Raw genomic sequence first — 19,060 nt, forward strand, 5'->3', positions numbered from 1 at the left:
ACAAGCTGGGTAGATGCTCCTGTAGGATGCTGAGCCTCCCCTTGGGACTGGTACCTTATGGGTACACTGTTAGTCAGCCCCAAGTGAGGAAGGACTGTGAAATCAAACACTTGGCAGCCTAACACTGGCAGAGCATGTGCAGGAAGCAGGGCCAGGCACTGGGCACCTGCGCTTGTGCCCGTGGGGAAGGTGCTGCAGGGAGTGGAGACAGCAGCAGTACTCCTCTGCATTTGCTGGTGGCTGGAACCCTCTAGCACTGCCAGCACAGGGTGACAGAATTACACCGCTAAGGGAGGACAGTATGGGGAAAGCGATCTCATCAAGTCTGCACAATGAGGGAGACAGATGGTGCAATTTTTCCTCCCTTACACAGCTTTCTGTGACTCTGTCCTGGTTTTGGCTTTACTAGTCACAACCTGAAGCTTGCCCTAAATCAGTTTGGAATACAAATTTCACGTCTGTACAGTGTAACTTATGTGATGCCAGCAAACCCAGTGCCTCTCCAGGTGTAAATTCCCTGGTCCTTTCTGGGAATGGTTTTAAGAACTGCATCTAGCGGCAGCTGACTCTTTGCTTTCTCGGTCTCTGTTGATGCACCACAATTTCTGATGGAATTTGCTATTGCTCTGCACTCATTTCTCTTGTGTTGACCCACAGGAAGATGTTAAGAAAGGGTATTGTTCATCCACCTTTGTATGAAATTGAGCTCTGAATGCTAAAGATTGTAAATAAAACTAAAAGTTTCTGAAAATAAACTAGTACCCAGAATGCAATAAATGGTCTCCAAACACAGAAGAAAAGAGTGTCTGGCCTGAAAGGTGTAAACTGTTAAACAGCAGAACGTTCAACAGATCATACATGAATTTTTCAAACTAATTTTTTATATTTGTAGTAGATTTATATAATTATATTCACATAGAAAATAGACAAAGAAATTACAAATTATTCTGGCCAAGCTCTTCTCTGTGCAACTGCTCTGATGTCTGTGGAGTTACAGGAGGAGAAGGCTTGGCCTTTTATCCTGGCATTATGAATGTGCTAAAACAAAACTAAAGAATTTATCAAAGCTGGCCAGTACACTCTACATCTATTTATGTATTTTTTACCAACTTTTTTTGTCATCTTTTCTTTCAGTGAAAATATCTATATAGATGACTGAAAGATGATTGTGATTAAAGTTTCTGAAATGCTGGTTCACTTTTAAATGGTGCACTAAGAAGCCTGAGCAAAGACCAAAATCCTTTCACAGGACCGTTAGTCTCTTGTAAGAGAGCTGATCTCACCCAACAGACTGTGAAGTTGATAATTAACCAGAAACAGGAAGGTTCATCATTTGGTAGTGAGCTTCCTTCAAACTCATCTGGTGAATAAAAGCTGTCAAACAAAATCTCTTGGCATGGCCCATCCACCTGCAAGGCTTACTACAGATGGCATGACAGTGTCTGACCATCTGATTATGCCAAGAGGTGCCGATGAAAAAGCATTGTGTGCTCCAGACAGTGTTTTCCAATTCTCCAAATACTGCAGGAACAAATGATAGAATTTGTATATCCTCAACTGTGAATTTCAGGGTAGGGAGGGAAACACAGTCCCAGTCCAGTGTTAGAAGCAAACCAGAGAGCAAAACAACAAAATTACACATGCATTATTTATCACCATTACTGGAGAGGGTGCAGTGGTGAGGAAAAAGCTGCTATAAGAAGATGAAATGGAATCCCAGAACATTTATAATATCCATCTTCCCTGTGGCACAGACTGGTATACATAGAGCTAGCCGTTATTCATTGCAATTTGTACAATTCAAAGCTGGTTTTCACCCTTTTAAAAAAGGCCTACCCAGCAGTCTTTACTCAAAGGAAAACTGCAAATATAGTTACCAGAGGCTGGAACTCCATTCATCTGGTAATAAAATAGAGTTGAGTTGTACAATGAAAATTGTCAGTTCTTTAAGGCTGTGTTGCAGTGCTGTAGGCACCACAAATGTTAAAGCTTTATGGAGCTTACAGAGTACCATGCATGTGCTTAAAAGCAGAATGGATAGGAATATATGGTGATAAAGAAACGTATCTTTCATCTCTTTCCTCTTTCCAAACCAAAACATGCCTTAGGCTTCGTTCAGCTATCTTCCTCATGGTGAAGAGCTTCGTTGGCACTTAACCCAAGGCAAGTCACTGAGGGCTAACCTCAGGCAAATGAAGTAAAAAGGCCCACCCTGGTTGTGTGTAGAGGCAGCTGGCATGCAGCCGGCTGCAAGGCTTTGCATGCTTCCAGGGCAGCTTCTCCCAGTAGTGAGGATCAGCCAAGCTGTCTCTGACCAGTCACAGCATCCAAGGCTCATAGGCTGTGTTGTTCAGAAGGGACACAGCAGTTATTCTGCATGGACCCCCACTGCGAAGGCTCAGCATAGCTCGTGGTGTAGAAAATACCTCTGAGCAGCCTCAAATTTCTTTCAATACAAAGCAGTTCTCTGCAGCAGCTGCCAAAGAGCAGGTAGCACAAGCAAAGGTCATCACTTGCTGCCATTACCATCAGATAGTGTTGTCTGGATCATTTAGGCAAAACAGGAGCCACATATACAGCTCTGTGAATGCGTCATAGCTTATCCCAGCTAGGGAGTCTGCCTGGAACCTGGGAGACCCCAGGGGTTGGGGAGATTTGTAACAGAAATATGAAGATTTGTAAGAACAAAGTGCTAAGGGAAGTGAGTATATGTAACTAAGCATCAGAAGAACCAGCAGAACAAAGAGTCAAATGCACAAATGCTCCCCCCAAAAGATACCTTTTCCAGCATTAAAATGGAGGCAAGGGTTGTCATACCACACCAAGAAGACCTGCGTTATGAGAAGATCTCAGCCCAGCAGACCCTGCATCCTAACAGCAGGAGGATGGCACCAACATAGCAACAGATCACATACAACATATAGCACTCCTCCCATTAGCCTATGAGGAAGATGGACGTATTTTCCAAACAAGGAAAAGCAAGCAGCAGCAGCAGCAACCTGGCCAAAGAATGAGAGACCTGAAGTCAACATGATGCTCTGACTAGGGACTGGTCAATAAGAGCTGATGGTTCCTAACAGAAGTAAAAGATCTGTCCAAAATGTCATTTTGTGTGGCCCTCAAGGGGAGCCTTAGGTACAAATGGAGGATTTGCAAACAACTTGGTGGTCCTGAGTATGCATTGTGAGAGAATGCGTGAACAAAATGCATGAGGGAATGGCTGTGAATAGGTAAAATTGCCTTTCTTGGAGATGTTTTTAAAGCAATATCGCCTCCCCTTCCATTGTATCTTACATTGAGATTTTTACCACTAATTTCCATCCAGATAGACATCTGGCAAGGTTTAATAACCTAGCTGCCTCCAGCCAGGCAAGCTGGATGAAGGTTAGTTGTGCTTGTGATGCTTTGTCCAGCTCTAGGGATCATGTGCCTGCCGTACCCCAGTTGGCCTCATGTGTTGTGAGCTTGGGTTTGGCAAATTGAGTCCAGGCTGCACACCAAGCTGAAGTGGTGTATCTGTTTCCCAAGGCAGCCTTGGAAACAACATAGTCACGTTCATATCTAATAAACCTGGTTCTACGTGGGCTGCCTCAGGTGGAGGAAGCCTGTGCATCACTGGTGCCCAGGCATGGGTAATTTGAGATGAGATAAAATGCCCTCCTGTAAGTTCTTCCAGTGGACTGATTAGCTGACCAGTGGAGGATACTGGAATGTGAAAGGCAGAGACGGAGTCTGGTGTTTGTGTTCCACATCTGTGGGATTTCCTAGAGAAGGCTGTCGGCAACATGTTGACCTACAGAATCCCACACTGGCCTGTAATTATTGATTAACCCCTTACAGAGTCATTTGTTGTGTTTTGTAAGTGCTAACCAAGAATAGATTGACTTCTTTTTTTTTATCTTTCATTTTTTTTCCCCCTGGTAGATTTGTTTCAATTGAGACTAATGCTGCAGTGAGTAGAAAAAATATTTCCCATTCCCCCAGTGCCACCACATATAGGACATGTATGACTGCCTGACTGCTGTGGTGACACTGTCTGTCTGAAGGTAATATAACTTGTAGAATTTCACACGTGCAGCAGTAAACAATGTACTGACTGTATTATTTGACTGAACTCACAAAACCTTTACTTTAAATGTATTTAAAGTTTTTTTTTGTGACATTTGAGATAGTTTAATTATGAAGGTTAGGAGCAGCTCTACAGGCAGGGTTAAAATGAATTTTATACTCAAAAAGTTTAATTTTCTTAGTATGTGCCCTTCTGAAATGACATCAATTGCATTTTCCAAGGCTTTACAAATTAAACATACTGATTAGAAATTAGAATTAATTCATATTAGTATGCCAGAACACGTAACAACTAATGTAAATTTTGTGTGTGTGCGTGCCCTTTATCTCCCTAGCAAAAGCACACAGTGTTATCTCTTGCTTTGTACATGGCAGAAACATTATGAAAGAGCTCCCTTTTCCCCCTTCCCCCAGCTGAACTCAAAGTGACTGCGTTTACTTGCAAAACACGGAGGCTGTGAGCTACACAAACCCTGCTGCGTTACGTGGTCTCTGAAACACTGAACCAAAGCCCCACTGGAGGAGTTAGAAAGCACTTAAGAGTACTGACCTGCTATTCATCTGCACAGCACCGAGGTACATCTCAAACCTATGGCCTGACGCTAGCGTTCATTTCTGTATGAACACCCTTTGTAAGGAGCCGTGGCCATTTGCATCTCCTATTCCTCGTAACTGACCATCCCTCAGGCACCAGAGATGGTTGGTCACCACAGTTTGCTAAAACAGCTCCACAGAGCGCGTTTCCCCAAATGTCTGCCTCTCTGCTCAGCAGGGATGAGGCCACACAACCCTAAGCAGGGACCATTTCCTGGAGCACATCTCCAGTGCCATTCTGGGGCATGGCCAGAGAAAAACCCTTGTAATGGCTTGTGCTTAAAACCAGCCTTTAGTGTGCAATAGAAAACTTGCAAAAGAAAAGGCTGGTGAGGCGGAGATGGGCAGAAACCGATTAGCCCCCTACAGCTGTAACAGCAGGCTGACCCCATAGCTCAAATCTCCAAGACCAGACTCCCCTGGGGATGTTACCTCCAGGTCACCCTGACGCCTTTTGTTGCTCTCCAGGATTCTGAGCAATTTCCTCTAATGACAAAAGGAATAAGAGGTTACTTCTTCTGAAGAATGACAGGTTTCCTGTGGAAGATAATGTTCAGATGCAGAAATAATGTCAAAACAGAGCATTGATCCAAATCATTTTTTGAAAATCACAAGATACTGCAGTAACTCCTCTGGAGAAGAAATAAAAGGGAAAGGGAATTAGGCTGCAGATGTATGGGACACATGCAGGAGAAGTTGAGAGGTGGTTCAGACTAGACTAACAGAAAGCTGTTTGGCAGGTATGGTGCTATAAAGCCCCACATGGTCATGAGTTGCTCCAGGAAACCAGGCAGCTGTCTGTCCAGGTAGGCTGGCAGTTCCTGGTTTTTTTTGTCATTGATTTGAAATGCTTGTTCTGGTTATTTATTTTTAATGCTTCCCCCTCAAGGTGTCACTGCAGGGTAGACTTAAGGCTATTTACAAACACCAGCTGTGTATTTTCATTCCTAAAAGTATTTGCCTTTCTTTGAAATACAGCCTTAACTACAAACACTTTAGGTAAATAATGCATGGTTTGACTGTAAGGCAGCATCTCCATATAATGTCAGTCTCCCATACTTTACTCTTCTTCGCTCCATGTTTTCTCCATCTTGCGTAGTTTACCTTGGAAGAGGAAGAGTTGTGAATGGCTAAGGCATTGGGTTTAAGCTTGTGCAAAAGCAACTTTCCTGCTGGTACTAGAAAAATCCTGATCTGAGATACATGTCCTTCCTGCCTGCAGTAAGGCTGCTACCCACACTAGCATACTATTGACAGCCCTTTCTGGGAACCCTTTAGTGTCCTGTACAAGCCTTGAATCCAAGACCCTGTCAGCACCAACTGACTCTTTACCTGGGATCTCATGTGATCAAAGGCTTAGGGAGAACAGCAGATGCTTACTTAAAGTGCTTTTTTCTCTTTGTTGAACAGGAATTGAGATGGGTCCTTTTTTATTATGCATTCTCCAAATGGTACAATTGCTAAGATTCTCCAATGAGAAAAAAAGTTGGCTATTCCACTAGCAGTAGGAAAAATAAAGCCTTATACTCCTAAGCCTTAGCTACTGTACAGTAAACTCAGTTACCTTGTTTAGCCCTGGTGACACCTCCTTCTGAGGCCAAGATACTTGTCAGCTGCCCAGCCAACAGTTGCTAAAAGTATGTGTAACATCTGAAATGAACACCTTGTAGGGTATTTTAAACACGTACCTTAGCAACACTTTCTAATGCAGTAAGCCAGTGAGCTCAAAAGTGATGGTTCATGATGTTGTTAGGACAAGAACTACTGGGTAAAGCTACTGGATAAAATATATCCAGTAGACAAGCTTAAGAAAGTTTGTTCTACTGTGATTCAGATCCTGCAAGATCCCTTATCTATTTGCTTATGTGCAGGTTGCAGAGATGAGTGAGAAAATGTAACTACTTACTTAAGTATCCTCTATAAAGGAGTTAGTACTCTTTGTAGGCATGGAAGTGAATGGAGAGCCTACTAGTACTTAGGTTGGTGCCTGCTTGGCTCCCTGGTTGTTCTGTGATTTATATGTAATGCACCCAGCTGCTAGTGACAAGTTTGTTCACCACAGATGGTGCTCGCAGAAAAATCACCTCAGTCTTAGCAGAGAGTGTGATGGAACAGCTCAGCCATGGCAACTAGCCCACCTTCTTAGCCTGGAGGGCTTCATGCATGTCAAGTTCAAATGTGTCTTGGTGGGAGAAGGCAGCTTTCACTGGTGGTCCTCATTCTTGTCTTCAAGATGTTTAAGTTGATGTTCAAGTACTTGATCAGGTACTTGATCAAACAACCCTAAGAATGAAAGTATGCACACAATGAGGGTCAGCAAGAGGAATCTCACTTCTACCTCTCCTCTTCCCCCAACTGCCTTTTGTCTTGTGCCCTTCATCTGTCTCTTGTCACATTTTCCTGTTATTGACAGCAATAACATTAACACTACTACTTCTGCTGTCAGTAGGAGAACATCAGAACTATGTCTCAGAAAATTGATTGGGTCAACAGTAGGTAATATTGGGAGAATATGAATTAAAGCACATCTAGCTGACATATAGAGAGATATGCAATTAGGGGCCATTAAGCTGAGCATCTCTACTTGTGATGCAGTTGTGATGAAGTTTGAAGCCAGCTTCTGCAATCTAATTACATTCACTAACTATATTAAGAGGGTGTTATAAAGGTGATAATTCAATCACTCAAAAGCTAGAAAGTACTAGCATTTAGGTTGTCTCTGTGATCCAAATTGCATATTATACAGCATTCTCCTATTTATTTTAAATGTATTTTTTAAGTCCCTTTAAGAACTGAAATCTAAACACAAAAGCAGACTTAGAGGCTAAATGTGGGCTGAAATCTTCCTTACTTCTGCTATCCCAGCCCATATAGTGTACATAGTGAGATTTGCTCAAGCCTCCTACTGACACCCCTGACAGCTTTCAGATACCCCCAGCCACCTCTTTCCTCACCTTCTGCTGCTGCTTTCTAAAACAACATTCCATCAGGACCATGGTTCACTGAGCCAAACAGCCTCTTTACAGAAATCAGTTCCTACTTGCAGATTTCTATTCTAGTAGACCCTCATCAGGATTTCTCCCTCCCACTTACACACGTGCAGGCACCCTCTCTGGCAGGTGGACTTCAAAGTCATCATTTAACACTGGGCTTTTGTAAACTTGGTTGCTGCATAGTAAAAGTAGAAATAAAAGGTAGAAAGCCCACTGTGTTCAGAGCCTAGGGCCTGGGCTTGCCCAGAGTGGCAAGTCTAGAAGGGTAGTCATCACCAGACTGAGAAGACAGCAATGTGCAATGTGCGAATCATTTAGAGGGAAAAATCATCACATCATCACCCCTGAACTCACAAAGTTTATGTCTACATTGCAGCCACAGATGTAACTGCTGCATATGCCAGCATACCTGAGCAGGCTTAACCTCACTAATTCAATTGTAATAGCGAGTTGGAACAATTCAATAGCAGTAACAACAGCAGTGTAGATGTAACAACAGCAGTATAGATATAACAACATAAGCTTCATCTCCATGTCATTTTCAAGGCAGTCAGGGTCTCAGATGATTTCAACAGCTTAAAGATGACAGGACATAGGTTTCAATGCATTGTTATAATCATACCTGTCAAATAAATTAAAGCTAGCTCATATGTGCACTACAGTGCATACCTTGGATTCTATCACAGGTATAAGAAACAGCATGTTTTAAGAGTGCCATATACCATTTACCTGTGCCTGACTATGATTATGACAAATCAAGTGTGAACACTGCTGATCAATCAGACAAGTCATGGTTTAATTTTTTCAGGTATAGCTAAGTGCCAGATTTCAGTAAGATACAAGTACGTGAAAAATTAGAGGAGTCTATGCCACTACTTTACCAAGCTCATTTAAGCTAACTACTATGAAGTAACTTTCTCTGAATTAAAAAAAAAAAAAAAACAAACAAATAATCCTTTGTAAACAGAAAAAAAAAAAAAAAAAGCATCCTAACCCACAAAACCTCAATATTTCTTTGGAGGGGAACTCTTGTATTTTTTATGTAAAGTCCCTCAGAGCAGCTCAGACTTAAAGGTTACAAAGTAAGGATACTTTTTCATTTCAGAAAATAAAGGCAGACCACTTAGTTACCCAGACCTGTTCTTCAGCATTCTTTAGCTGCAAAGGTTGAGGTTCAGAGAACATACCAGTCACCTTGCAGTCTAGGATGTCTAATTGCTCTATGCAATTTTATTTGCCCTGCTTAATGCAGTATGTCAATTCATGACATATTGATTCAACTTCTAGAAGTAAGGTGGGTTTTTTTCCAGTTCATTTACATTATAGTTTAGGCTGAACATTCTTGAAGGAGATGTCTATAAATTATCTCTGCTTTCAGTAAATCTGCTTTCAAAAATACAATGTAAATCAAAAATGCTAACTGATTTTGTTTAATTATTGATTTAAACCTGCTCTGCTTCTGGAAAACGTAATTACCAAAGTTGAATTTGGCCATATCCACAGAGGATTACATGGATTCAAGTGGTAAAGGAAAGAATTCAGTCTCTTAGAGCAATGATGGAAATGTATTCTTTGATAGTGGCTCCAAAGAAAACCCCAACAGCATTTCAGTGTCTGTTTGTCCTTCTAGCCATTTCCCAGAGGGCAGCAAGTGTCAATGACTTTCTGGGTTCTTTCCAACATGGTATCTCATCAAAATATGGACCAGAGTGATGCTGTTTGAATGAAAAGGAGGTCAGATTAGGTATCAAGCTGAAATGAATGTCGGCATATGAATGCCTTGTGCACACACTATGCGTATCCTGACTGCATACTTAATCATCCTCCAGAGGCTGTTTTACTTTTTCTGTACACTCCAATATGAACTCCAGCAGAAGGAGTCTTCTCTGGAGGCTCTCTGGATAGGGTTACTCCTGGACCATCTTTGCCAGCCTCAAACCTCTGAAGTAGAGACGGACAGAGACCCAGGCCCTGGCACAAAAAGAGGATTTAAATGAGGATCGCAGTTTAAATTGTGATTATTCAAATGACTCCTGCATGTTGCCCAAAAAGGAGGTGCCCCCCTTAGATTTTATGTACTTGGGAATCAACCAGGTCCTTGGGAGATGCATTTTGACGCATAGGGTTTCCTATGGATGGATTTTGCCAGACAAGCAGATTAAAGTCTTAAACCAAAAGTTTTTAATGTTTTTTTTTTTTTACTACCAAAACACGAATTCAGTTGTTTTTAATGAATGACATAGTCCTCTTGACAGTTAAATTTATTTGTCCTAAAAGATTTCAGCACTGATCAAATAAGAACTTTTTGCTGATATCTTCCAGAAGGGTAACACTGGGTTTGTAGGAGGATTTGAAAGATTATGTGAGGGATTGTGAGACAATTTCAGGATAACCCCAAATTCATGTTTTTGAGTGATGGCAGCCTCAGAGCAGAAAAAATGGTGGGATGCTTTCCTTTTATTACAAATCTTCAGCTCACTTTCTGTGGGGGAAATGGAAGTCTCTGAGGGGTTTCTGTTTCCCAAATAATTCAAGTATGCTTGCAGTCCTCCTTCTGATAGAAGCTGTTTGTTTTTTACTTGTTTGCACTGCTGAGCAATTAATGGGTTAAAAAGTAAGTTGGGGCCAGCAAGGAACCCATCTTCACTTGCCCTCCTCTGCCTGCTTAGGTTGCCCAATCCTTGCCAATCTCAGCAGTCTTTTTGGCAGTGCAGTGAGAAAATCAGGAATCTTTGGACAAGGATTTGGAGGTCTGTCCAGAGAATTAGACTGGGAGCAAATGGCAGGCTGCTGAGATTATTTGCTGCTAAAAGAAAGCTTGTGTTTATTTAGGATTGACCGACAAATCCTGTGCTGCATGAAAAGTCAGGAAGGTGGGATCTGTTTGCTTTTTTTCTTCAAGGAATACTCTTGAGAGCCTTCCCCTCTCTAAACCCTTGCCTCATGTAGTACCTATAGGAAAGAGATTCCTGTGAGGAGCTGAGACAAAAATGATGTATCTCTGCTGGGACTTCCCTGCAAACAAAAAGCAAACATGTGCTATTACCGTACTTGGTCAGTGGCAGGGGAAGATGTCCCTGCTCACCAGGCAGCTGGGGTTTTCTCCCTCTAAGCTCTTGGCCAAGAGGAAACAGCTTGCAGCCCATGTGGCACTTCAGCACAAGCAGTAAACATCACATTAATGTTCATAGGGACCCAATGACCTGTCACTGCAGGTTTGGCAGCACTGCCTGAACTGCCCCGGCATCAGCAAGCTGTGCAGTGGAAGCAGCTGGGAGGACTCAGGGACAGCTTGCTCCTGCCCCTGGGGGTTGTACGGGCTGGGGGAGAGGGTGAAGGGGGGATCACCAGTGGCCAAGCCATCTCTGCACCCACCCTGTGAAGGAAAGACAAAAATGAAAGAATAAGTAGCCCCTGTCAACAGGGAAGCTTGGATCAAAAAGGAGGCGTTTTGGTGTGCACACATGGGCCAGGAGGAGTGGGGAGAGACCAGGCAGGTCCTGTGTAGACGTGAGCTGGTAACCCCCTCCCTGAAGCGCAGTAGATACTAAAAACCACTCCTGGCACTCCAGAGAATCAGCCTCTGTAGAAATGCCCCAGGGCTGTAGCTTTGTAAAAATACATGCTTTTGCACTTTTTTCCTTTTTCTTCATTAGTGTTGTTGCCTTAAATTAGGGACTCAACGTTTTGCACAGGCACACTGTCTGGAAACCTGTTCAGTTTGGCCATAGCCAGGATAAGGATATTTGCAGGGACTGGCTGACTGGAGCAACCGCAGCTTTGTTCCCCAAACAGGTGCTGAGGAAAACTCAGTTGTTTCACCAGCATGGTGGTGTCAGGAGGTTTCCCTTTTTCCCAGGAAGAAGCTCATACACACCCCTGGGCAAAGCCACAAAGCCTGCTCTACACTGTATGTGGAGACACCAGTATATGTTGTTGGAAAAAGCAGGGGAAAGTGCAGAAAGTAGCAGGCGTAAAGAATCATAGTAGAGCATCTCATGTTTTCTGCTAGAGGATGCTGGAACTAACACGACAAGCACATATATATGCACATCTCAAACCAGAGCACACAAGCAAGATTTTTACCCTGCTGTGTGGGAGAGTTACATTTTTGGATATTGATAGTCTTCTGAAAGCCTCTGCTGAAAATGATACAGGAACATTGGGGAAGAAATGTGTTGCCTGGAAAGATATGGGTGTCCTTTTTTAATCTTCTGTCTCTGAGATATGTAGGTAATACTAATGTGATAGGATGACCTCCTGGACTTGCGTTTTTGCTACGACCCTCTTAGAAAATTATCTGACAGGCATCTTCCACATTTTTTCTTCTTCCTGTTAAGACAGCTTCTATTCTCCTTTAAAATCTTCCAGCTGCAAAGAAGCAAGGTGCCCAGGGGTTTTGAACTCCAGGGAAGAGACAAAGGTCTACTCAGAGACTACTCTTTGGGAGAAAAAAGCACAGGAGGGAATTGCAAATAAATAACCGGGAAAAACTCCAGATAAAAGAAGTAGTTTGACCATAATATTTAAAGCTGAGATTCCCAAAACCACTTTATGATTCTGAGTACCTCACTTCTTGGTTATTCCACCAGAGAAGTCTTTGGAGGCCTTAGTTTCAGAGCATAAGTGCTTGGCATTTCCTGAAAATTATGTCTCCATTAATATATTTCAAGTGGTGCATGAAGAAAGGGAGTTATTGAAGAATGACTGGGCCAAGATATTCTTTAGTGACTTAAAATGGTCAGACAAAACATATTGTCATACTGATACACATCTCTTCAAGGATTTTGAACATTTTTTCTGTCTCTGAAAGCAAGATTAAATAATAGTATATCTGAAATCTTACACTGCACTTCAGGTGTGTCATGAAAGATAGAACTCATATTTGATATTAATGGAGCAGGTGAAACGTGAAATGATATTTCTTTAATCTTTAATGAAATTTCTGGTTTTAGCATTTAGCTCATCTGTTCAATGACATAGAATTGCTAATAATATCACTGGTTTTGAAGGATTCATTCGCTACAGGCAGCCTGATTTTCTGAATCTGTAGGAGACTGTTCAGGTGCTCCAATGATGCACGAAAATAATAATAATAAAAAACATCCCGTGTCCTTGAAGCCCAGTGAGCAGAATTGGAAAGGTATAATTAAAAAAGAAAAAAATCACCCAATAAGCTACCACCCTGGTAGTTTAGAAAACAACACACAGTAGTTTAGAAAATAATAGTTCCCAGGAATTAGCAGGAGCAATGGGGTCTCAGGAAGTCTTCAAATGAGCCTGCTTTATAGCTTGGAATAATACCTGTACTTTCAAAACTGAATTGTGCTTTCTATAACAAACCATTTATTTGCTGAATGACTCAGTTGATTTAAAATTTAATAACTGTTTTGTAAAACCCCATGAAATGGGAAAAGTTACTAATGAATCTACAAATTTTGGGGAGAGTGGACTTTTCTCATGAGGATGTATAAATAAGGATGAAAATACTATGTGTGATAAAAATTTTTCTACCAGTTTTTCTGTTGATTCTTCCATTTTGATTTCTCTCCACATCCTAGCTGCTTCACTGGATTGCTGTCCCAGAGCAGGGCATCAGGAAGAGCCTCTTGACTGAAGAGACAGAGCAGAGGCAAAAGGAGGTCCTGAGGGGAGTGCAGGGAAGGCTCCCCTCACTGTAAGACCTAAGTGCTCACCATGAGCACTGGCCAGGAAATGGAGTTAGAGATAAAACTAAACACATATTTTCTTACAATTCCCCCAAATCCTTTCCATAAGCCCTTTCTAGCCCAGCCTTTTTGGGGCTGAAGTAGATTATGCAGTCTCTTAAGGTCATTCCTACTTTGATTTTCCATTATTTCATCCTAGAATATTCCTTTTTTTTTTCTTTGTTTTTTTCCTTGGGGTCACAGTGCTGACCTTCTTAAAACAGAGTAACACTGAAGTGCTGTCCAAGAGATGCAGTTATTCTTCCAAAAGTCAGAGATGCTCCCCAGTACCCATTAAAGCTAACTGGTAATGGAGCTAATATAAACCTTGGCTATTCTCCCAGATGTCCTATTAATAGAAATGCCCCTCTGAGTGGGTAGCTGATACTGGGCATCTGCCAGGCAATTTCCATTATAAAGAGCAATTGGTTACAATATCCTTGGTGGAGTCCTGCTTGTCTTCCTCAGAGCACCACTGGGATGAGCAAGAGGAGGCCCTTTCTCCACTCCCTGTTTTCTCCTTTTGTCATTAGCACTTTCCTAAAGACTCTGTTTTTTTCAAGGTTTCTCCTAAACCTGCTTCTCTTTGCTTTCCAGTTGCAGTATTTTTTTGCACACATAATGCTGCAAACATATTCACCCTCTTGCCCTTGAACCAGCTCATAGCGAATGTCCCAAACTTGCATAGACAAGCTGGGGACCAGTGCTCTGTGTGGTTTGGTGTTGGCAGGTGGGTTTTTCCTCCATCTGCCTTGTTTTACAGAGGATCTGGCTCACTTCCTCCATCCACTCTAAGGGAAGAATAGCTAGTGAAGCATGGAGGGCAGCTAGTAAACCCTCCAGGTTGCAGTGGTCAGAGAAAAGATATGCATGAGCTAGTCGCAAAAGCCACAAGTGTGTAACTACATAGCCATTTTAGCACAGCTTAAAAACACCAGTGTGAACATTAGGGCTTGAGCAACCTCAGGCAACTTAACCAAGCTGTGATGACAACATTAAACCGCCTGTAGAGTAGCCTCACCTTGGGCTACTCCAAGGACAAATAATGCTCATACCTTACTGTAGATGCCTCCTGACCTGTCTGTTGCTGCAAGGCAGGAGTCCCTGTTCTCTGCAGGAGACCTGGGAGGTTGGGTTTTTTTTCCCAAGAACTGGTGCCGTCAGGACTCTACCGAGCTGCAGATGGGGTTGTTGAAGACTTTCTGCATTGTTGTGGCTCTTCTGCCAGCACCAGCCACAGGGATAGGTTGAAGAGCCCTCCCCAGGCCTCTTAGTTCATGTTTCCCTTCTGATTTATTAATACCAGCTCAGATTTGAATTTTTAAGCTGTGCCTCAGTAGTACCCAGAATGACATTTTCTGCTAAAGTCTTTAGAATTGACCCAGAAACCTTATCAGAGAGCACCAGGCAGAGTGCCTGCTTAGCAGAACTCACCGCAGGTACATCTGAGTGCTGCCATTTGCAGGATGTCTGAGCTGTGCCTCAGCAATTTCATATGACATGTATATTTAATCCATAACAGCATGTCGGCAGATCAGACTTGGATTAATCAGGCTGAAGATAACTTTTGGACCTTTTCCGTAACTAGGTCAAAGATAAATAAGGTAGATATTGTTCTGGGCTACACGACTAGGAAGCACTGGGTGATAGGTGAAATTTTCAGGGACATCAGCTGAGGAAATACCATAATGATATTAAGGGATACAAAGTGAAGAGGGGTGGGGGAGGGAGGGGATGTGTGTATCTACATGTGTGTGCACAAGTGAAATTCAAGCTTTCCAATTTGCAGAAATCAATTTCCAGTGACATTTTCTCTAGTGTTAGAGCAACAAATATACAAATTTTCTTATACTAAAATATTCTCCTCTGTTTCCTTAGTGTCATAAAATCAGTCCTGCCCACTGATATTAATACAGCTAAAATAACAACGCAGCTGTTCAAAACCGAAGAAAACTCCCCACATGTCAAGAACAGGCCTTATGTTTTGAGGCTTGGTGATGCTTAGAATAAGTCATAAAATGCGCAGGAATTAATTCCTCTAATAATAGAATAGGTCGCATTTAGGATTTCTAATGTAAAATGTGACTGTGATTATTAATGGAGCACTTCTTTTCAGTAAATTAAAAACTGAGCTAATCTTAATAAATCAAAGGAAACATTAAAATGCTCTTTAGTGTCTACCATTGTCCCTTGGAAAAAGACTCTGAAGCACAATTATACACACAGATTCTGATGAGAGGAAAATCTGATTGAAATTCTAAATAATGTTAGGAAATTCTTCATTATTATGCTTACTTAATGCACTTACAACACCAGAAGAGTTAGTGATGAAACCTCTTTTTACAGTAATTCAAGTAAACAGTCACTGGTCTCCAAAATGAGAAGCAAATGTGCCGTAACAGCAGACAGCTGAGATGCAGGCTGAGATCTTGCCCCTATTGAAGCATTCACCATCAAATTGTCATGGCTCAGACTGACATTTAAGGTCAGCATTAAAGTTTATCTCGGTTTTCACTTGAACTTCTCTAAGTCAAATATGTCAAGAAAAGATGCTTTGGGTTTTTTGGTGTTTTTTTTTTTTTTTTTTTTTTTTGCTTTGCTCCTGTCACGGGTTAGTGGAGGATTCTGATATTCTTCCAAGCAGAGAACATGCTTTCAGGGCCCTATTACAATGAACATAATATACATGGATGGGGGACCCAATTTTCCTGCAGCAGGCAGCTCTTTCAGCTCTTGGTTTTCAAGCTAATGACTCAGTAGCAGCCCTGCTCTTTACCTCTCCTCTGAAGAGCACCTTTGGCAACCCCTGCTAGAAGCTGCACTGATGATGTTCCACATCTCTCCCAGAGGCAGGGTTCATTAGCTTATTACAGGAAAAAATGCATTTACTCTTCTAAAGGTTATTTAGCTCATCATAGACATTTGTCCATGCTGTTCCTGTTGGTCTCCCACAAAAGGAGCCATACAAATCTCCCCTTTGCCCTCTAAACACTAGCTAAGAGGACATCTTTAACCACACAGTGGCAGGCCTCTTCATTTCCAGACTCTCATGCCTTTTCATAACATCTCTGCCTGACACTGCAGAGAAAGAAGGAGGAGGTAGTGTCTCCAGTGTCAAATCAATGACTCCTGTTCTAATTTTCTCTCTGGAAATTCCTGCTAAAGACTCTCTGTGGTTCCACACGCAACATTATGATTTCTTCCTGTTTGCAGCACGTGCACTATCAAGTGTTTTGCAGTAGTGTCTTAATTTTTATTAGGGAGATTGCACCCAGAAGACAAGACAAAACTGCAGATATTCTATAAATTCATATTTCAGAATTGACTTTTCTTTGATGAGGTTTCTTGCTTCGTGTTAGTCTGATCTGCGGTGCACTCTGCTCTTGTCCCTCCCACTGCCCTGCTCTGTGGCCATTACTGGGCTATTTCTTATCCTTGGAGATCCTCTTTCCCATTTCCCCTGGGCTGGTCCTGTGCAGGGTCCTGTGCTGGGCACAGTGGGCTCTCACCTCAGAGCAGGTTTGCAGAGCAGTCCAAGATAGTGCCTGCATTGACTGGTTCATTCTCTGTCTTCCACTGCCAGCACCCTTGAGCTGCTTCTCTCCTTTGCACCCGCCCTTGTGCTGCTCATATCCCTCACTGCACTCTTCTGGCACCTGGGTCAGTTAAACCAGTCAATGTCCAGGCTACTGTGTGGGGATACATCTTCACATGAGGGTCTTTGACATTGCTGCAAATACCAATAATACATTGGATCTAGTTTCTGTTGCTTGCATTGGAATAGCTCTTTAATCTTTTTGGAGTAAAAGGAAAACAGACAGAAGTTTTTCAAGTGCTGCAGTAGTTCTCAAACTACTTCTGCAGCCACAGCTGCAACCCCATTGAACATCTCAGTGGGTAGGATGGGCTTAATGTGCCAGTAAAGAGGTCTCTGAGCAGCACTGGAGCCAGATACAACATTCACAACACGGGGAGCTTCAGGGTGTGCTGTAAGCCTAACCTGTGAGCCCTAGAGGAACTTCAGTCCCAGGTTTAGGCTCTCAGCGGGGAGGAGAGGCATTCTTGCATATGTAGTCCTTCTCCCACAGCAAGCATTGGTGGTGCAACCTCTCTTCTCTGTTCTCATCTCCGTTCTCATCTCCCTGCTTGGGAGCCATGAGATGCTGGGTAATGACAGTTGAAGCTGTCTTCCACAGGCGCGTGTGGCTTGCTGTGCTCCAGGGACCCTTTGTGGCAAGCAAAGGGGATTTGCAGTTGAGAGAGGAATTCTCTGGGAGCCAAGGAATAAAGATGAGATTTTCAGACATGTCCAGCCACAGTCCTGACCCTGTGATGGTCAAGGGTAGCACTTTTCATCATCTCAGGAAAAGGAAAGGGAGGTTGGAAATCTGTGAATCCTTCAACCCCTCTGTGTAAATGCGTTTTCACTATGTGCTGCTAAGGGATATATTGCCCCTGTGCAGCCTCAGAGTCTTGCCATTTTTCCTGGGCAGTGGGAAGAGGGGCCATACATCCAGCTGCCATCTTCTTGGCATGGCACATGCTGTCTGCCATCCCCAGCAACAGGAACTCCCCCTGCAGAAAGTCAGATTCAGATCTTACATTAAGCCGAAAAAGCTGGTTTTGAATTAGTTATACAGCTGTTCAGATGACTAGAAAGTATTTAATATAATTTGTCCCAGTAAAATCCCAGTTTTTAGCACAAGTAAAATGCTGTCAGGATCCCCAGAATTCACTGCTTTTTTATTAATATTGCTTCACAGCGTTTATCCATAGCAAAGATATTAATTTGGCACATTTGTTTCAGTGGGAACTCAAAGAACTGAGTGTATGCATTTCACAAAGTCAGTTTTCCTAATTATTATTGGAGATGCTTATTTTGACTCAAGTTTCCATTCCTCCTTAGAGGATACTGAAGAGCTAATCCACTCTGAATATTTTCCCTCCCAGATTATTTCTAGTGTTTAGCATTGGAAACTTATCCTTCATTAGGGACTGATATAGGATCTATTGAAGTCAACGAAGTATTTCTTATTTATTTATTTTTTTCTTCTTTTTTAATTTTTATTCTCCTTTTGATTTCAGTGAGCACTGCATTGGAATTGAAAGTATATTGTCTAGATGAGTTTGTCTGGAACTGGTGAAACTCTCGTTTCGCAGCTTAACCCTAAATACGATGACTTTCCACATTTTCCCTGCAAAAGTAGGAAAAGTATCTTCAAATGGCGTAAATATCTTCTTTTTCTCTTCCTGTCAAACAAGAGTAGATTAGTTTTTAAAGTAAGATCTGTAAGGAGCATTTTTGGAGAAAGCGTTACTTTGCTCAGATTTTTCCCCCAGGCAGGAGTTCCACTAGGCAGCCTTGGGTTTGGTTTTCTGGTTTTCCAAACACTCTAAGACACAAACTTCTATGTCAAAAAGCATTAGAATAAACTACTTTGCAAGTCTGGTGCAAACCTGTTTTTAACTGTTACTATATTATTAATAATGAAAATGAATACATTAATTAAAATTATTTTCATGATTCTTTGTTTAATGCAAAGCTCATCCTACAGCTTTTAGTATTTTATTCCTTGTCATGTTCTAATTTTTAAAAGAATAAGTATTATAAAGCTGTGCATATGCTATTTACACCTACACATCGAATGTTATTTCTTTCCATATCTAGAAATATATTCTAAATATAGAAATGTCAAT

The sequence above is a fragment of the Lathamus discolor genome, chromosome 4 (genome assembly GCF_037157495.1).
Source record: "Lathamus discolor isolate bLatDis1 chromosome 4, bLatDis1.hap1, whole genome shotgun sequence".
Classification (NCBI taxonomy): Eukaryota; Metazoa; Chordata; class Aves; order Psittaciformes; family Psittacidae; genus Lathamus; species Lathamus discolor.